Below are 19681 nucleotides of genomic sequence, written 5' to 3' on the forward strand. Positions count from 1 at the left end.
AAAAGAAGAGAAAGAAGAAAAAGTGAATCTGAAAGGTGTTCCTGTTACTTTTGCAAAGATTCCTTTTGGAGGAGACTGTGATGAATAACATATAACAATATTATCTATGGAGCAATAATGCTTATAAGTTATGTGTACTGTGTTCCAAATCTTGGCAATTAAACAAATGCTTTATGCCAGTGTTTACTATGAAATATAAAAGCATGAAATCATGGTCACTTTTCAACACATTCTTAATCCAGATACTAAGTAGGTTAGACGAATTAGAAGACATGACATTGAATGGTCTAGAGTTAAACTCCTTAACCCACACTGATAACACTGTACAGTGTCAGACATTTGAGTAAATGATACTCTTCATTACATTGGACACTGGTCAATTCAGACTCATAAATGCCAAGATGACAAAGCAGTTGAACCTCAGTAAAGTAATAAACAGTTACTGTGTTGAAATGCAGACATGGTGAGGCTGTAAGCAAATTCCTACATAAGTTTACCAGCATCAAGCACCAATGATTCCTTACAAACTGTGAGCAGTTACATTAGAGAAAACAAGGACAAAGAAAAGGAACTTTCCTGAAAGATATAAAATAGAATAATTTGAGACCCACTAGAGTGCAGTCCACTTCTTAGACTGGAGTTTCTTATAAAATACAATACCATTTGGAATGAATGGAAGAAGATTTTCTGGTTGAGGAGGACTAGTACTGTGCTCCAAAGAGTTAACAGAATGCCCTGAGTTGAACAGATATCATTCATTTAGTAAGCTAGTGGGTGCATATTTAAAACTCTGTAGGAAGATAATGATTCTTGCTATTACTTTTTTTTTCGGTTTTTTTTTTTTTTTTTTTTTCAGCAGCAGGTGCAGGGCATTATAAATAAGGAAACAAATTGTAGCATTACCAATCTGGAAGCAGTTAGACTATCAGAAGACTTAATTTACACAATGTTTTTGAGTTAGACACTGAGGAGCAGATTTCTTTTTAGCCTTCCTATTCACAGATGCTATGAAAAAGCATACTAAACTACTGTGGGCATTTCAGGCTTTTGCTTGCTGGCCCTCACTCTTCTGTTCCTAAACTTTCTTCACTTTCTTCATGCCTGAATTCTTTCTCTTCCAGTTTTCTGCAGAAGGTGTCTTTATTCACAACATTGGGAACTCCGTGGAAATCGTTCCAAATGTAATGGAAACTATCTCCTTTGCAACACAGACTTTGAAATAACCCGAAGCAGGTTCTGACATCAGACATTTAAAGGTCTGGCTGCTGAAGTTCACAGATATATTATCAGATTGCAAAGCAAAATGAAATTGTCTTTAACCTCAAGAAAAGTGAAGAAGGTGAATGAACACAAGTCTAGGGAAACATCCTGAGGATTTCTGTTTTAATCTATTCTGATATTGATGCAGAAATGGTGCATATTACAGATGTTTAATTGCATCTGGGGAAACATTCATTACAAGTATCAATCATGCCACACTTTATCTATTCCTCTGCTGTACATCTGTGCACGTAGTGGTAATGTGAGAAACTCTCACTACCAGCCTTTTAAATTTTACTATGCCCTCTTTCTAAAAATGTGCTAAATTAGATACAGAAACAAAGAAACGCACCTAAATAAACAAAGGAACATAAGGAACGAGCTATGCTGCACTGCCAGAAGGAGCAGGTGGAATTGTAAGTTTAAGGAACCATTAAGCACTGTGAACTGTTTCAGTGTGACACAATTACTGGAACACCTGGGTCAAATAAATTAGAATTAATCCATTGGGGGTGTTCTTTACTATCTACTCTGGCCGCAGAGTGGTTTGACCCTAACCTGTAATTCTGAACTAAAAAAAGAACAAATTACAAGTTCAGGTGGCTGTTGTCAAGGTAGTCCATTTCATAGCAATGGATTACAGAAGAAGGCAGGGGAGAAAACAAATGTCTAAGGACAGGTTTTCACGGGCTACTCCAACAAGTATATTCTTTTGGTTAGCATGTGAAGTGAATGTAAGTCAGTATGGTTTGCTCAAAGGAAATAGAACCACTTTAAATCAATATCAGGACAAACACTGGCCTTGGTCTTCTTAGTGTTCACAAGATAATTTTAAGTCAAATTCACTGGATGTAAAACTGAAGTGTCTTTTCTATTCCTGGCTTCTTCTTTTCCCTGTCATCTGATTATTATACAGCCATTGTAACTTTCCAGCTACAAATACTGAGATCAAAGGATACGCTATTGCCAAAAGCTGTTTCTAAACAAACCATTAAGATGTTTTGCTCTACAATTGCAGCTGTAGGTGTCTGAAATGTTTTACACCCTCCAAGAATTCTAAATTTCAATTGAAAATAATGGAAACTGCTGACACAGATAGTTCGGTGCCTATTCTCAGCTAAGACAAAAAGGTACATTTTGAGCGCAAGAGTGTTAATTGCTATTTACTAACACTGGGACTTGTAGAAAATGTCATTGCTGTTGAGAAATGTGAGTCAGGATTTACTTTTCTCTATGTATTAAGTCCCTATATGGAAACATTGCAGTAGCAGGGAAACTATGTGAAAGATGAGCAGTATGTTTGTTATCTATACTAAATTTTATGCAAATTCATTTATCTTTGAGGGTTTATTCCTGGAACACTATGCCAAATATTTGGAGTCAGATTCTTACTGGGGATCTCCCTTTTAGGTGTGTCCACTTTGTAAGAATTTTTAGCGGACTGCATGTTGGTTCTCCTAACAAAAGCTAGCTTTTATTAGAAATATATGAGTACCCATGAACTGATTTATGAATCAAATTAAAGTGGAGATTGTCTGATTTAAAATGCAGAGCTACATATTCTTAAGTAGCATCTATTTGTATTGCAGGAATTTCTAAATGTGGGTCACATCTAAATCCTGTGTATCAGAAATGTTTTCATTTAAACTTTATAAACTGGTACTAACGCATGTAAATTCTAGTCTAGATAAATATTCTCTAGAAATTAAAATGAATCTGAATCCTACTGACAAGATACGCCTAAAAAAGCCAAACTTAAGACTACTACTGGAGATGTGATGTAAGTAGGTTTTTAGATCAGGACTGATGTTTCTTTGTGTTTCCAATGAAAGCTAGTAGATCCTTGCCTGCAAGTGTATGAACTTCTAAAGTATTTCACGTCAGGTAAATGCAGGATTTAGGTTCTTGGCTTACCATTTAGACTTTCTACTTTGTGATCCCTAAGATCATCTTCAACTGTTCATCCTTCCATAAACAAATCTTCAAAGGACTGCACTTTGAACCAGGATTATTTAACTTTGGGTTCTGCTTCCATGTAAGAGAATGGTTTGTCCTACAACCTTGCCTATGTTTTAGCGCTCTTAAGCCTGAAACTCACATTCTAACCTTTCTAAAAAGAATAATCAGATCCTGCTAAGAACAGCTCTTTTTTTTGGCTTGAAGTAGATTAACACTGTTTCAATGGCAGTTTGCTCTTCCTTTCAACTACCATTCAGTGTCCTCAAAGTACTTCAATTCAGTTGTATTTGGTGACTTTCCATGCAGATGAGGATAAATTTCAGATTATCTGTTTGCAGAAGCAGAGAAATTACTGCCTAAATCCAACCGGGATGAGAACCCTTATAAAATGGAGGAACTCTTGTTTTAAAAGGGCCTTTGTTTTACATGCTGGCATTGTTATTAAAGAGGCTGAATTTATGTCCTTTGAATTTCCTTAGATATATCAGAATTTTATAAAGGAGATTCAGTATGTTTTCAGACATTCTTGCAGTTGCTTGTTAAGACTTCTACATACTGTTTATCAAAGAAAGCTCCATTTCATGTGTATCTGTCAATGCACTTATGCTTTCTGAAACTGGGAGAATGGCAGTGTCTCTCTCTAAGTTTCTAGAGGTTTTTTTAAAGTAGTTCACCTTGGCATTTTTATTTTTATTATTTTAGGTAAGACAAGTCACTATTTAATGAGTTCAGGTCAGTTAATCACCATAAAAAAAGATCAGGAAAATTTTTGGTATCCCTTCCCTGGAGGTTCTTCAGGCACAAGCTGAGCAACCATTTTCAGGAACAGCACAGCTAGAGCCAGTCATGGAGCAAGAGACAGGAAGAGTGACTTAATCCACCTTCCCAGTTTATTTTTTCTGTCTTAACAGCTATGATTTGTCCCTTTTACTGATAGTATCTGTCTATAAAGCATTCTACTTGATTTTCCATTGTTGAAGAGGCTGATCTTACTTAATTATAGCCAATGGAACAAGAGCAGAGACTATTTTATTTTGTCTGTATACACAAATTCCAGTAACACTAGTAAATTCCAGCAGAATGTAATTTGCACACGGAGGGGCAAGACTGGGGTTCTAAGTATTTTTTACATTAATGTATTTTCAGTCTTTTCCCCCCCAAACCAAGACAGTAAAATGTATGATAGATACAAATACTAATGTTTGTTCAGAAAGGCGAGCAGTAAACCTTTAACAAACAATATCACTGTAATCCTTAAATAGTAATTGTACTGCCTAGGGCATCTGATAAAGGATTCTAGTGTTCTTTCAATATTGTGTCAGGCAGATGCATCAATCAAACTCCATAATGGACTAAATTGGGAAATAGGGTACTGGGAATAAACAGTTCCAAAAAGAGGTGAAGCTTTGTGACATGCAGCCTTAACAGACCAATCTTGATTCTAAACATAGAAGCAATTTTAGGGCTTCTCTGAAGGCAAAGGACAATTATTGCCTAAACAAATAAACTAGTGTCTCTGTACCTCAGGCATTCGCTAAAGTTAGTCTGAAACAGTTTTGAGATCTGACTAGTGGAGTTTTAGGAGACTGTATCCTGACCCATTAACTTTCACTGAACTGTATATGAATATCCTCTTAGATAATCCATAAACTAAACTGGAATAGAATGAGAAAACTGGAATTTGTTATGATTTTAGCACTAATTCTGCTGCCAACAAAAATAACTAGGTCTTAACTAAGATTGACTATATGTCAGCCTTTGAATTTGAATCCTCATGAACACTGCACACTTAAAGTTCTTAAGTTCAGTAAGAGACCTGAACTTCAGCCTCTATTTGGAATGTTTATTTAAATCTGTATGGCAAGCTGGCAGCAAATTTGACTGCTAGGGAAAAAATAAAATAAAATGAGGGCTAATCCAGCCATTTATATTCTATTATGCAGACTGCCATGAAGTGAGAACGGACTCCAGAACTTACGGATTTGTGCCTGCACTCATGCTTGCACCCTATACTGAATGGTACCAACCTAAAACAGAAGGAAAAAAAAACAACTTCAAGAGTTTTTCCTGCATGGACTGTGATTATTCAGACTCTGAGAACAATTTTAAATGTCAAAAGAGCTTATGTATCTCTATTTAGCCTCTATTTTTAGATTGCAGTTGAATTTTGCTCAGTCTCCCTTAAGGTTAGCTGAAGAGATTTTTCTGTAAAGATTAACTAAGAAAAAATTCAGATACTGTTTACAAGAATATGATCGGCAAAGTCTTCTTAACATAATGATTTGAACAAAGTCACGTTTCATCACCAGCCTGTGATTTTGCATCTAATGCATTTTTTACTTCAAGCACAAAATTAAGTCAGTATGCACAGTGGAGCAAATGCTCCAGTGATATGATTTAGTGCTTTCACATCTGAAACAATCTCTCTAATAATCAATTGCTGAGTTCTGAAGTTCTTTATCAGAATAATTTTATACCTACCCTCAACACAGTGTATCCCCTTGTTTATGCATTTACATCTGCCTAGAGAGCCTGCCCAGTCTTCTTGTAGAATTATTTCCCACAGATACAGCCTTAAATTTGGTGTACTCAAATAAGCAATACAGATAAAAAAAAAAGGAACATATCTTTCTCCATTCCCTCTATTTGTTCCTGAACTGTGGGTAAGTGGTTAAATATTATGTTTTAGATTTTCCGATTTTTTTTCTTGACTGCCGATCCAAGCACAAAAAAACAAAACCAAAAAAAAGCACGCGAGCTTCCTTTTATTTTATTCCTTTTTTTTTTTTATTTGATTAGTTTTATTTTCTTATCAGCATTCCTCTGGCATCCTCCTGCTGCTCATTCTTTCTGATCATACCTTCTCTGTCATCATTTTGGCATAAAATCTATTCCCGTGACTAGGTTGAGGGGATGTCACTTACAGGAATCAACACCATTTCTATACAGTGAACATCTGCTTTTGTTCTCTTCTTTTTCAAAGAAATAATTTTGAATGTAGTGGTGATTTCCAATTTTTTTTTTTTTCCCACTGAAGAAAATATCTACCCACACTGAAACTGGAAAGGATCTCCCTATACCAGTATTAGATAGGCAACAAAATATCTAAGATTTGAAACGCAGTCCTATTAGCTCAAAACAGAGTCCACGTAACACATTATCCTGTCTCCAGAGGTCAAAAACAGAACTGTCAAAAAAATGGGTAAGTCCAGGTGATACTTCCTCAGTCATTCATAACTTACTAAGTAGCTCAGTTCAATTCAGAAGATTTAAAATTTGTAGTAGAGCATATAGCCAAGTTTTAACAGAAGAAAATATCCAGTATTTGAAGCAATATTTTCCATATTGTTATAAAAAGTTCATGCACTTCTGATGTAACCTCCTATATTTAAGTTTTCCATCAACACAAAATGAGAAAAGTCAGCAACTCAAGTAATTTATCTGTAGGCTGACACCATTTGCTTTAATAATCCATACATTTGATATTTTCTAAAATGTTACAGATGAGCAAAACTGTAGCTATACAAAGAACGTATTAATTTATATATATTTATAACACTTCAGAACTATTTCAAAATTAATATTTCACATATTGCATTGACATTTCATAGTGTATGAAGGTACAAAGGCATATACCAACTGGGAAGAAAAGAGCTTGCCTCTTGATCTTCTCAAGTCTTTTTAAGGAAAACTAGGCTTGATCCCAATTTTATTTCCTGTTGTCTGTTCACCCCTAAGATTAGTTGTTGTAATATAGTAGTACATAGGACCATTAAAGAATGACATGAATAGGCAGCAGCATTGTACTGCCATGTATGGCTTACCTTTCTTTCTTTGTAGACAGTACCTAATATTGTATTACCATCCAATGAAGTGTTATTGCAGCACGTTGAAAAGTCCCCTGTTACTTGGAAAAAGTAGAGCTAAGGAATGCTTTGTGAATTTAAAAGTTAGAGTTGGTGTTAATTTTCTTAAAGCGTACATCTGATGTGTGTTGATACTTTTGACCAGTTATTTAATTGATCTGACATGAAAAAGGTTAACATTTCCACCTAATACACAATCACTTAAATCTTTCACATAGCTATGCAGAGCAAGCAGTCTGGGGAACCTTATGGCAAAACCATAGTCAGTGCCAGAATGATAAAGCATTTTGCATTTGTCAGTTACTAGAGAAAAACTGGGTAGTAGTATATAAATCAAGTTCAATATTTTGGCCTGAAAATACTGAATGGATTAAATCACATCACTTTCTTTCTCCCTCCCTCTCCCAACAAAAAAACAAAACAATTATAGAGACTTTGACAAAGATTAAAGAGGAGCGATATCTCACACGTTATAATGCATCTCTATTTCAGGAGTATATGGCCTATGGATATTACATGTTCTGTTACAGTTGAATCTTTCATTTCTCTTACATACTTTTGTCCTTGAAAAGTCTTGTAGTGGCCACTAAATGAAGTGGGAGATTACATACTTATGTTCAATATACATCTTCATAGTTTCTTTAGCTCTCATTTTTCTTTAGAACTGTAATTTCTGAAACACTTCCTAACAATTCCTGACAAATTCTGAAAATTATCAGGTTGATTAAAAAAACAAAAAAACCCTCACTTTTAAGCTAGTTTTCTGACAATCAGCCTCACATATTAATGCAAAGCTGTGCATTATAAGCTGTAAGTTGAGGATTAATTGTTCAGTTGACCGAGAACCCACATTTCACAAAGAAACTGTCTGATTGCAGACTGTATTTTTTGTCTTTTATTACTAAACTTCCTTTCTAATTCCAGAAACTCTACAGATATCCCTTCACTTCAAGTTTGTACACAGCTGTACAAAGGTATGCTCTCTCAGCACTTTTACATTCAATGACTTAAGTTGTTTCCTCCTTTCACAATCCTCACTATTTTAATCTATCTCCACAAAACAATACTGTTTAAATGACAGCTGTATCTACAGCAATCAAGTTGCTATTGAATAGGATAGGCTTTATTTTCAAACACTCTTGTTAGAGATATGTGATAAAGACATCCCAGTATCAAGTATAAACTAGATTCCTCAGCAGAAAAAATGAAAATATAGAATTGCTAGAGGTTAGAAACTTTCTTCACAGTCCACATAAGTCTATGTATCTTCACTTTCTACAATGAATGGCAGATATACATACAAGGCTATGCTATTTCCCTCCAGTCTATTGTCAGCAGGAGCTGAAGAAGGGTCACCAAAACAACATCTGTGAGTACCTAACGACAGAGTGCATCAGAATGCAACCTGCAACACGATAAAAAGTCCAATAATGACAGGAGAGCAACAAGGTCCCAGGCTACAGAAAGAGAAAATTTGCTCAAACACAACAGCAAGCAAGAAATAAGGGAAAGAAACTACTAACCTTCAGAATACCTCAGGTACAGAGTGACCTCCAACAAGATACCTTTGCCTCCACTACCAGAGGAATGGGAAGGGGTGGATCCTGGCTCTACTCCTTCAGGTCACTCAGGTATTGCATGCACCTGAGCTCCCCTGGGTTGGTCCTGCCTTCTTACTAGTGCTCTATCAGTGGCTCAAACCTTGACTCAGAATTTGCACTACAAACCACATAAAGGAAGAAAAATTATACACGTGAATGTATTTCTTAAGTATCCATTAGATTAACTTTACAGTATTAATATTCTGCCTGTTGAAGCAGATTTCCTGGGTAGGACATGAACTGAGAAAATCAACTATTTATTCAAGCGTAATTCAACAGCACATGAGCTTCAAGAGCATAATGACCTAATTACCCGAGCCAAGTAACCAGAGAATAACTAAAGACACTCCTTTTCTGTTCGTATACAGTGTTACTGCAGAAATATGTGCAAAGGAGCTGAGTAAATTCTAAAATTTTGTATTTCATGCCAGAATTGGCAGCTCAGCTGTAGGTAGGAGAATTGTTTTCTGAATATTCTATGGGCTGCAAGGCCACAGCTAAGGTCCTCTCAACCACTATAGCCAGAAGCTGAGCAGCTAGGGGTATTGGGGCAGCTCCAGACTCTGGTACTGGGCCTCTCTATGGTGACAGGGCTAGGCTGAGGTTAGGCTGGGACATGAGTCTGTGGGGCTACAGGGAGCTGGAGACTAGTAGCCCCACTGCAGCATCACTGGAGCAGGGAGTAAGAGCCTGAGGGCTGACATGAGGGTGTGGCCCCTGGGCACTGTTGGGGAAGCCTCAGGAAGCAGTCAGGACCATTGGTGACCCTGTGAGCATGACAGTTAAATCAACCCTTACTCCAGCTGGGCAACAATTTTTCGCTCCACACACCCCTGGCCCTTCCCATCAAATCCTGCTGGCACTCATCTTTCTCTGCCACTGCTTTTTTTGCAATACCCTGGAACTCTTACTTTCTCAGTTATACATTGTGTCTAGCTCTTGTATTATTTTGTTTTCTTTGCTTACTTCTTTGCTATTTTTATTCAATTATCGTTCTGATTTCTTTCATTTTGTCTTCTCCTATCCCAGACCCATGCAAGCAGTGCGCGTCTGACGTTACGGGACTTGAGAGACAAAAGTAGGATCACTGACAACATATACTTGCTGTTGGTAATTCTCTGCTTTTTTTGACCCTGATACATTGGTTGTACAGACAGACCAGACTAACAGCTTTAATCCTGTTGTCAGACAGCTGGCTTTTCTCAGTTCACTCATCCTTTACAAATTACTCAAGGCATAGTGAATCCTCTGTTAACTTTCATGGAGGGGCTTGGCCTGCTCAGGAAGTCTCTGTTAGCAAGTATAGATCCAAGTGTGGATCCAGGTAGTTAACACATATACATTTTAGGAGAGTTTATCTCAGACTGGTTCTAATCAAAGAAGTGAGGAGAGTCCTAGAGGAGATGGAAACCTCTCCTTCATGGAAGCACAGATATTTTCCTTCATTTTTAATAATGACTGGTGCCACATTCAAATCCTTTGTCTTCATCTGAAGCAGAAAACAAAGCCTGGAACTATGTACTATGATAGAACATATACTTCAACAGCAGGAGAAAGCACTGCATTCCTGAATTCCCTCATTCATCCATGTGCTTACAAGCCCCAGATTTGTAAAGGTTGAAAAGGGAGTGGAAAACACTGCCTTTCCATCCTTTCCATCCAGAAGATTGGGTTGGAGGTGGTAACAAAAGGCAAGCAGAGTGGGAAGTAGTGAAAACATTTGAGATAGGTGGGGCTGTGCACTATGGTGAGCAAGCTCTTTGTCTCTGCCTAATTCCAGCTTCTGATATATGCTCCCATTTTCAAGACACCTGACTTGAGACTCTGAGGCCAACTTTGTTGAGGTGGTAAATGCTTTCAACTGCTCCTGAACAGTGAAGGTACAAGTTGCAAAGGATGTTACTAGCCTTATCTTAATATGTGCAGAAAACTTTAGGTAGATTATTCTTACATGCAGCAGCTGTTCATGCATTTTCCTTAAAATCTAGTATGTGAGAACAAAATATTTTAGTTTAGCAAGTCAGGAGCAATATCTTATTGGAACTGTATTTAGATTTTTTTCTCCTTTCTTAACATGTTCTTGTGGGCTGAAGTTTGCAGCCAGACTCTGCTCTTCAACATTGTTCTCAGGGATCGTGTAAGGAAACAAGCTCTTCTTGCTATTGTTTTGCTCAGACAGTTTGGGCTACGGAGGAGGATGGGAATATTAAGATTATGAACTACAGCTGCCTGAGATAGTATGGTAGTATTTCATTACTGAAGTATTTTAATTGTGAGCCAAAATATTTCAGATTTTGTTTACTTTTGAAGTTGAAATTTTCCACTGTTTAATTTCTTTAAATAACATTCAGGCTATGTAGTCTGAAAATGGCCCTAGGTATCTCACACTGGACATCCAAAATTAATGAAGATATTTTTCCATAGTCTCCTCAAGTTACAGTTACTGGTTTTAACAATAGGCATAATAAAGAACTTAACCGTTACGCAAAAAATTTCAAAATATGGGAATACAGAAATATAAACTCTTAGAAAAAATTGTTGTTAAAATATAAGTGTGTTCAGATAAGATTGTTGGAGGGTCATAATTCTGAATTAAACAATTTTGGTTGGAATGTATGTTGGTATTCTCTAAAACCTTGAGTTCATATTATAGATATGTATTAGGATCTAGTGAAGCTACTGTAAGAGCATTGCAAATATTGACAAGAATAAAAATATGACTTCTGAAAACATTGCTCAGCATCTTGATTTAGGAGTTCTCTTTTTAATAAGCATAAATAAAATTTTCAACGTGCTTCTTGTACTGAGACACAGTTGTTATTGACATACATGATACTACAGTACTTACTATCAGCAAGTAAGTTGGCTTTCACGGCTTACATGCCGGTGGTGTGGAGGAAGGAAAAGTGTTCTTACAAACTATAACCTTCAGACTCCTAGTGATTTTGGATCAGAAATATTCACTTACTTCTGTTCTTTAGGATACTAATCTGTTCACAGTGAGATGGTGTCAGATTTGCATCACAGAGGAAATCACATTGTGTTCCTATGAGTTCATGGGCCATGTCATAGCTGCTCATAATAATCCAATCAGGATATCATATCCTTATGACTCAGGATCTTTAAAGTTTTGTGATGACAAAACTGTCAGCTTTGGAAACATCACTCTTTTTTAACGGTAGCACATGCTTACCCAATACTGTGGTGCATTAATGACATATTGCTTTGTCATAATTACTTTAAATGTGTCTACAAGGGATCTTTACTGTACGTGTTTACAGTGCTTGTTCCTTGTCAATTGTAGGAGACACTATGACTCAGTAGGCTCTTGCACAGATGTTATAGGATGTCAGAACAAAATGATTTTTTATTGAGGAAGGGTCAAACGAGTTGTGCTTTTTGTTGTGTCACACTAAACAATATAAGTAGCATGTTAAAAAAGCTCTGGACTCTCACTGGAAGGCAAAGGCTATGATAAATGATTTAAAGCTACATTATCCTGTTTCTAATTCCTTTTCTTTCTTCCTGCGGAAATGTAATTGCAAGAGGCTGGGAGAAGGGATTGGAGCATTGGCTTCTATGTCAGCCTTGAAGAGAGTCATAAAGTCTCTTTTATGGGTTTCTCTCTAGCCTAGTTCTACTTTTTCAAATTAGAGGAGACAATATGACAATCTTAGCTAACTCTGATCTTACATCTTAATTTGCAAACTCAGCAGCAATATCAGTGCCCAAATTTAGTGGATATATTGCTGAGTTTAAACAATTTTCTACTGAACCAAACTAAAGGCCCTGTTTACAATTGTCTGCATATTGCTTTAAAGATCTCCCCCCCAAATGTAATAGGTTTTGATAATACATATTGTGGATATCTAAAGTCTGCCTCAATGAACCTGTCTGCTAAATCCTCAACAGGGATTTCAAATGTGCAGTTGGCAGAGTCAAACAATAAATTAACTGCACTGGAATTCTCTGAATCAAACAGCAAACATAGAGACTAGAAATACAGAATTCTGCTATGCGTTTTAAGATCTTTTTCCTACTAAGTTTCTGAGGGCTGGCTCAGACTGCTTATGTGTTTTCAATAACTATTAACTAAAATCATTATGTCCGAAAAGATCTTACAGTACTCTGTATAATCTATTCCTTCACGTTTCCTGACATCATTTAATAAAATACTTGAAGCTCCAGCATTCCGGTGCTGCTGCTGCTGTACCTTGGTCATGACCTGGAAGGACCACCCACTCCTGTAAAAGAAAGGGTAAGTCTGCCTCTATGGTAATTTGATTATTAGACCTCCTTTGAAGAAAAAGAACATGTATTTTCAGTTGGTTTCAGCCTGGGCTGAGCTGCTTCTGTGATGAAGGTTTTGCTCTGCAGAAGCCGTTCATAGCTGCATGCATAAGGCAGAGGGTGTTTTGTGTGTACATGTGTAGAGGAGAAGGGAAATGTTATTGAGACTTTTGCTTATTTTCCATTTGAAGAAACCCCAGATATTTTGCTAGTTATATTTGAAAAATACCTAAGAAAAAAGCAAAAGCATGAATTTTAGCCAGGCAGAATCTTTAGTTAATGATCAATCACTTTGAAGGGAAAAAAATACTATCCAGTGATATATAAATATAAATGTGTCAGTTAAAGATCTAAATTATTTTATTTGCCATAAAAGAAAGACTTCTAACTGGGAAACAAAAAAATGTATCAAGTCAACGAAGAAGAAATAAATTTATTGAAGTGATTTTGCAAATCACAGTTAATTGAGCTACAAACAAAGCAGCAAATAAAGGAAATAATGTGGTAATTGGAGCCCTCATCCCTTATTGGCATACATTATGGGTTGCTATCTTTTAGCAGTATTAAATCATTGCACGCGAATGTTGCCAAAAAAACTCTTCATTTCCTTTTAGTGACTTCTTACTGCCCTCAGTCGAAGTTTAATAGAAAAGGAAGGACATGATGTAGTTTTAATGACAGGAAACCCATGGCTTCCAAATGAATAAATTCCATCACTGGCTGCCACAAAGTGTGCTAATTATTTCCTTTGATAAATTAAAAGCCGTAAAAGTCCAAAGTATATAGCATGTGGTTTACAGTTATAGTCTGCCTGTCTGCATTATTGAAAGTTCATATAAGCCTCATTATTTTAATTTAATAAACATTATAATTATTTTTTACACCAGTAGGCTGTATAGAAAGCATATGTTGAAGAGAAATTTGTCTAACAGAAGGTTAAATAGCCCACAAACTGAATTAGCAAGGAACATGAAGTGTCATGTTGTGATAGCCCTTTTTTTTAATGATACTTTTGAATGAGCAGATGCTTATATTTTTATCTTTCTGAATAAAAAAGTAGTGATTGCTCTTCTCCTGTAAATGAACATTTCAATCTGCAAAGCGTGCTCTGATGAATGATACAGTCTCCTGTGTTGCGGAACAGGGGCTGAGAAAACTTGGAAGAAAATTAGGGAAATGTACACAGGAAAACTGAGATTTTATAGTAAACACTGCAAGACAAAAACAAACAAATAAACCACTGCATGTTCTATCTAAAGAAAGATACCTAACTGAAGTTCAAATAACCAGAGTTGGCTTTTTTCTTTATTTTCTTTTTCTTTTCAGTTGTCTTTTTCTTTCTTTCTTTCTTTGTTTTTTTTTCCTCCCTAAATACTGTCTCCAACGAGGACCTGAATATGATAATTGTACTAGTGAAATTCAGTCTGGATCTTGGGATTAGGCACTAAGCTTGGTCCAAAAAAGCATGGAAGAATGACAAGCAAAATGTTTGTTTACAGGTTATGGAAGTTCATCTTGGAATATTATTTTTAAAAGTCTTAAAAAGCAAACACTTTACTGTCAGGTTAGCAGGGCAATCCAGTGAACGAACTCTGTTACAATGCCAAATCTTTTGTTGCCTTTTGATCTAGTGCACCTGACTCCAAATATAAACTGAACTTTCAAAATAAAATAATAAAATAAAATAATAATAAAATAAAATAATATTAAAAAAGAACTTAACTAGGCTGCATGACTAATTTTGCTAAATGTATTCATTCAGTAATGAGAACAGGAGCTTCTGGAGACATGAGAGAGGAATGACGTGCCAGAATAGAGGGCATGGGATCACACAGCAAATATCTGGAACCAGAAGGATGATGAACAGAACTAGGTCTGGCAGGACGAGAAAAAGGCAAAGGACAGGCAAATAATTTTGTCCTCTTTAATTCAAGATGCATGTCATAAAGAGCAATCAGAGATGCTGGCTACAATTACAGGAATTAGAATGGAGGAGCATGTAGTGTTTCTCCTCTGTATATGACAAAATGTGTTGCAGAGGTGTGTAAGCACAGAGATATATGTCTTACAGATTGACTGGATCAAAGTGGCAAATGGGTACTGCTACAGCTTGGACCAGGGAGCCTCTCAGGGCCATGCTGCCTACCCAGGCACAAACAAAACCCTGTTGAGCAGTATAGACATACAGTTGTTCTGGCCTACTTGTTCTGCAGAGCAGCTTTCCTGCAGATAGGCAAGGAATATTGTGACAACTTGCTCTGTTTGTTTGTGGCCAATTAATTCAGTAGTTCAGCGTGGAACAATGTATTTCCCTTGTTCTGGGACTTAGGAAACAAGTTCAGACTTGACCGTGCTTAAAGGGCTGAAGTCAATGGAATTGTATCTGGGTGCAATTGGGCTGACTTGATGCTATAATGACTGGAGGTATCATTTAGAATGTCTAAGTTTTGAAGTGACCAACAGTGCATTGTGTTATGAAGAAATGTGTTATTCTCTGAAAATAAAATAAAATAAAATAAGGTATCTAACTTTATGAGAAAGTGCTTAAGTAAAAGATCTGAGAGAGAAAACTCTGTCCTTTGGTGACCTGAAATGGAAACTTAATTCACTTAAAGTTTGAGATGCCTTATGAGCTCTTTTCTGTATGCTCATTTTCACACGGTAACAGAGGAAACAGAATTTTAAAGGAAATGGAAAATGGATAGGGTTAGAAGTTTTCTGAATCAGTTTTAGTGAAAGGGGGGTTGAAAGATACCTGGAGGAGGTGTTCTAATATTCTTGCAGAAGTAATTAGAGTTGCAAGGAAATGGAGGAGGGTGAATTCTTTCACACTGCAACCCTCGAGATTATTGAAACATAGAACTATAATTTCTAGTTGAAGTATTCTTAGCTGCAAATCCAATTGAAAATGACAAATCTATAGTAACACTTGGAAGAACTGCTCATTATTACTAAACCTATGAAAAAGAGAATAAAGAACAACAAATGACACAAATTCTTAGTGTAAAAATGATTCCTGGCTAACAATTAAGGAACATATCACAGACCTATTTTGCCTATTATATAAAATTTGAGAAACAATGACATTTCTTAATCTTTTATAGCCATTTGCTTTTGGTTATAGACATATTACTGGTCTGCTTGGAAAATGCAAACATTTACAACGAACATACAAAGGAATTTAGTTCATTTGGCCTTCCTTTTTCTTCTTCCGCCTTTTTTTTAATTTATTTAATAAGATGAAGATAAGGTTACTGCTTCTTTAGAGATTATTTGCCTCATTGTTTTTTCCTTCTGTAGTCATGGCAAATCTGCTTGTAAGCTGACAATGACTAATTACACTTATTCTCATAGTATTTTTCCTGAACGAATATATATATTTTTAATTAACACTGCTGTGAAACTAGATATAGAGACCTAAAGATAACATAAGAGTTTTCTATGAAATCCCTGAGGTGACACCTGATTAATGTTTGCAGCATGGAGCAGAACTGTATTTTTTAAGAGTTATATACTCTTCACTATTTGTTTTCACTGTTGTTCTTCGGATCATGATTTGTATTTTGAGTCTCAAATTATATAGGAATATATTTTTCATTTTTGTAAGATATTAAAATATTCAGAGAGTGCTCTGTGTGCAGCACTCACATCACTTGCAGAAATAGTGTTTTCTGTAAGCTCTGTTCCATTTGCACACTGGATTTTAAGACAAATCCAGATTTAAGCACTGTCATGTAGTTCAAAGCAGACATAAACTTTAAGGAGTAGATAGAATGGGAAAGACAGAATTGCTATGAAAATACTCCAGCCTCCTGATTGCCTGAAGTTCATGAAGGTCTTATCATTACTATGATCAAATGGACAGTCTGTCACTTGCTCTCTTTTCATTCAAAAGCAAACATGAATTACCTCTCAGTGAAAAACTATTTTGGTTAACTATAAGAAACAGAGGAGGGGCTGTGGTTTCTTTCTATACCTTCAGGAGGTCAGTGTCAGTGATGGTGATGAAATTTTCTCCTTGATTTTTCTGGTCTGTTTACAGCTCATGTAGTACAATACCACAGCATGTGTGAATGAGGATATGACACAAGATCTCTCTGATGTTTTGGGTCAGTTTAAATGCATGTTCAAATGTTTTCTTCTGTTTATTCACAAGAAGAGTTCTTGATTTAAAGGCTATAAATCAAACACTCTTCCATACTCTAAACATGTCACCGGCATTCCCTGCAGAGGAGGTCAGGGCTTCTTGATTTCAGGTTAGGAGGAAGCAGCATTTTTTTTTCTGGCCAGTGTGACTAGTACTGCCTTATCCAGAGAAGCACAACAGGGAGGTGATGGGATTCTCATGTGTTTTTTAACACAGGCCCACCTTCAAATTTCAGTGCATATTTACCTGTTTATAACTCATACCATACGCTTTATTTTCTAGTGATTTGTAATTCTAGGGAGTGGTTAATCTTTAATGGGGATCATGTTATTCCTGCTTCCTTACAACAATTGTCAGCTTTGAACCACAGGCATCTTCTGAGTAATCTGAGTATAATTTATCTAAATCTTGTACTGTAGCAGTAGTGAGGCTGTGTTAAGAAAGAAACTCTGGTTTTGTCCAGGCTTCAGGCTAAATAGAACTTAGGTTTAGGATCTGCCTGCCTGGCAGACATGCTGTATCACACAGTAGGCAGAGTGTTTCTGGAAAGCCCCTCAAACTGGTGCATCTCTCCTCCATTCAGTTTGCTTAGGGAGGTAGTACAAAGGGCCCTGCCCTCAGGGAGCTTCTATGTGCGTCTCCTAAAGATTAGCCAGCTTTACATTGTGTTTTTCTGGGATTCTTTACAACTTTTTTTTCTTTTTTTTTTTCCCTGAGGATTTGCTTAGTGGTTTGCTTCTGAGGAAAATCAAATCCATGCAAAATGGCTGAGAATTGGGAAGAGAGGATGACTTTCAACTTGGTCTTACATATTACTGCTGATTGGCAAAATGGGAGGTATCATTAGCACACTATTTTCTCATTTCCAGGTGCCAGTCAACAGAGCAAGGTGAAACTGTTGTCATAATTGCCTCTAGAAAAAGGCTAGATGGCTGCATTTGCTGAAAGATTAGGTTTCTTATTGTCACAAAATGTTATCTGCTTTTGTCTTATTTCTGTTCCTACCATTATACAATAATATTACAGTATTATGTAATACAACAATATTATGATCTGATATAGAATGTTTCTATTGCCATAAATGGAAGGAAAAGCAATAGGGTTAAATATCAAGTGGTTTGCTTGAAGCTCTAATTTGAAATCCCATCAGAGTCACTTGTTTACTAGCACTAATAGTTAACTAGTGCACAGCCTTTAAATTACTGCTTATTGCAGCGTTGCTGTTCACACCACTGTGCTTAAGGACCTGTCAGCATTTCCAATGGAAAACTTTTTTTCATGGGCTTATGACTTTGTCATGAGTATTTACTCTGAAACTTGCTAAATGTCATCCTAGGCTAGAAACAGATTAAAATAATGGAAATGGGGAGAATGGACAAATGAAGGGTCAATACAGTGAAGAGCGAATGTAAAAGTTCATTGGTATTTTGTAGCTTCAGAGTGAGTTCTGTTTTAGTAACAATTCAAAACTTTTCCTGGCTTTTGCAAAATACTGAAGATGCTTTACTGATAAAATTCAGATTTGTTTCTGAGCTTTGATACTTCAACTTACTCCTTTGTTTGACTCTTTTATTCCCACCTATTAGATCTAACTGCACTTGGATTCAGGTGACTTTTTTGCAGCTTCAAATATGCAATGCAGACAAATCCGTGCCTCATTGCCCCACCTGAAATACCCCACAGCTATCTTCTAAGCCCTACTGCCTGATAAATTGGTAAGGAGGTGAGTGCTGGTTCAAGTGCTCAGTCCCAGTATTGAAGGGCATTCAGAATCCTCACATTAGAGAAGTGCTATTTTGGGGGAATTTCCTCTTGCCTTTCAAAAAACATTTCTTTACATCAATCTTTGCTATTGATTATAAGAATGTGTTTTTTTTTTTTTCCTCCAGAGCAAAACTGAGTTTTAATAATTAATTGCCTTATGAGGAAACTTTAATCTTTTCTTTTAATATTATAGAGATATTTTATTTTTTATTATTTTTTTTTAAATGTCCTGGACTCCAATGTTTTAAACATTACTAAATGTTACTCAGTTATTTTGGTTTGAGTTACCTGAATAATTCACAAATCAAAGTAGTGTCTTTGTTGGTAGGGCTTTGACATGGTGCTAAATGTGGGCAGATGACTTCAAATTTTCAAAGCCACATACTACTTTGATAAAACTCATGTTTTCATAACATATCATGCTCAAGCATTTTTTCAAAGAATGCTGTTTTGGGGAATTCATTGCACAGTTTTGTGAAACCTGTAAAACAGTCTGTCAGAAAATAGCTAAGAGTGCAATCCCATAAGGTTAGTTCAGTCCCATAGTTTGGGATTCATTTTCTACTGGTCAACATTCTGGTACCATTCACACACAGCAAAAAGTTCATGCTTTCTGGTTCACTGCTATGCTGTGGCCTCTTCAGTATGCTTATGTCTCCTTTTGTCTACTTATAGGTGTTAGGGAAGACCATGCATACGCTAATAGATTATTTTTCTTGGAGAAAAAATGCATACATAAACGTCACTGGTGTGTTATTCCTACAAAGGGAGAGCCAGCACCTGATGCAAGTTAG

Source organism: Meleagris gallopavo, chromosome 4 (assembly GCF_000146605.3).
Source record: "Meleagris gallopavo isolate NT-WF06-2002-E0010 breed Aviagen turkey brand Nicholas breeding stock chromosome 4, Turkey_5.1, whole genome shotgun sequence".
In the NCBI taxonomy this organism is placed as follows: Eukaryota; Metazoa; Chordata; class Aves; order Galliformes; family Phasianidae; genus Meleagris; species Meleagris gallopavo.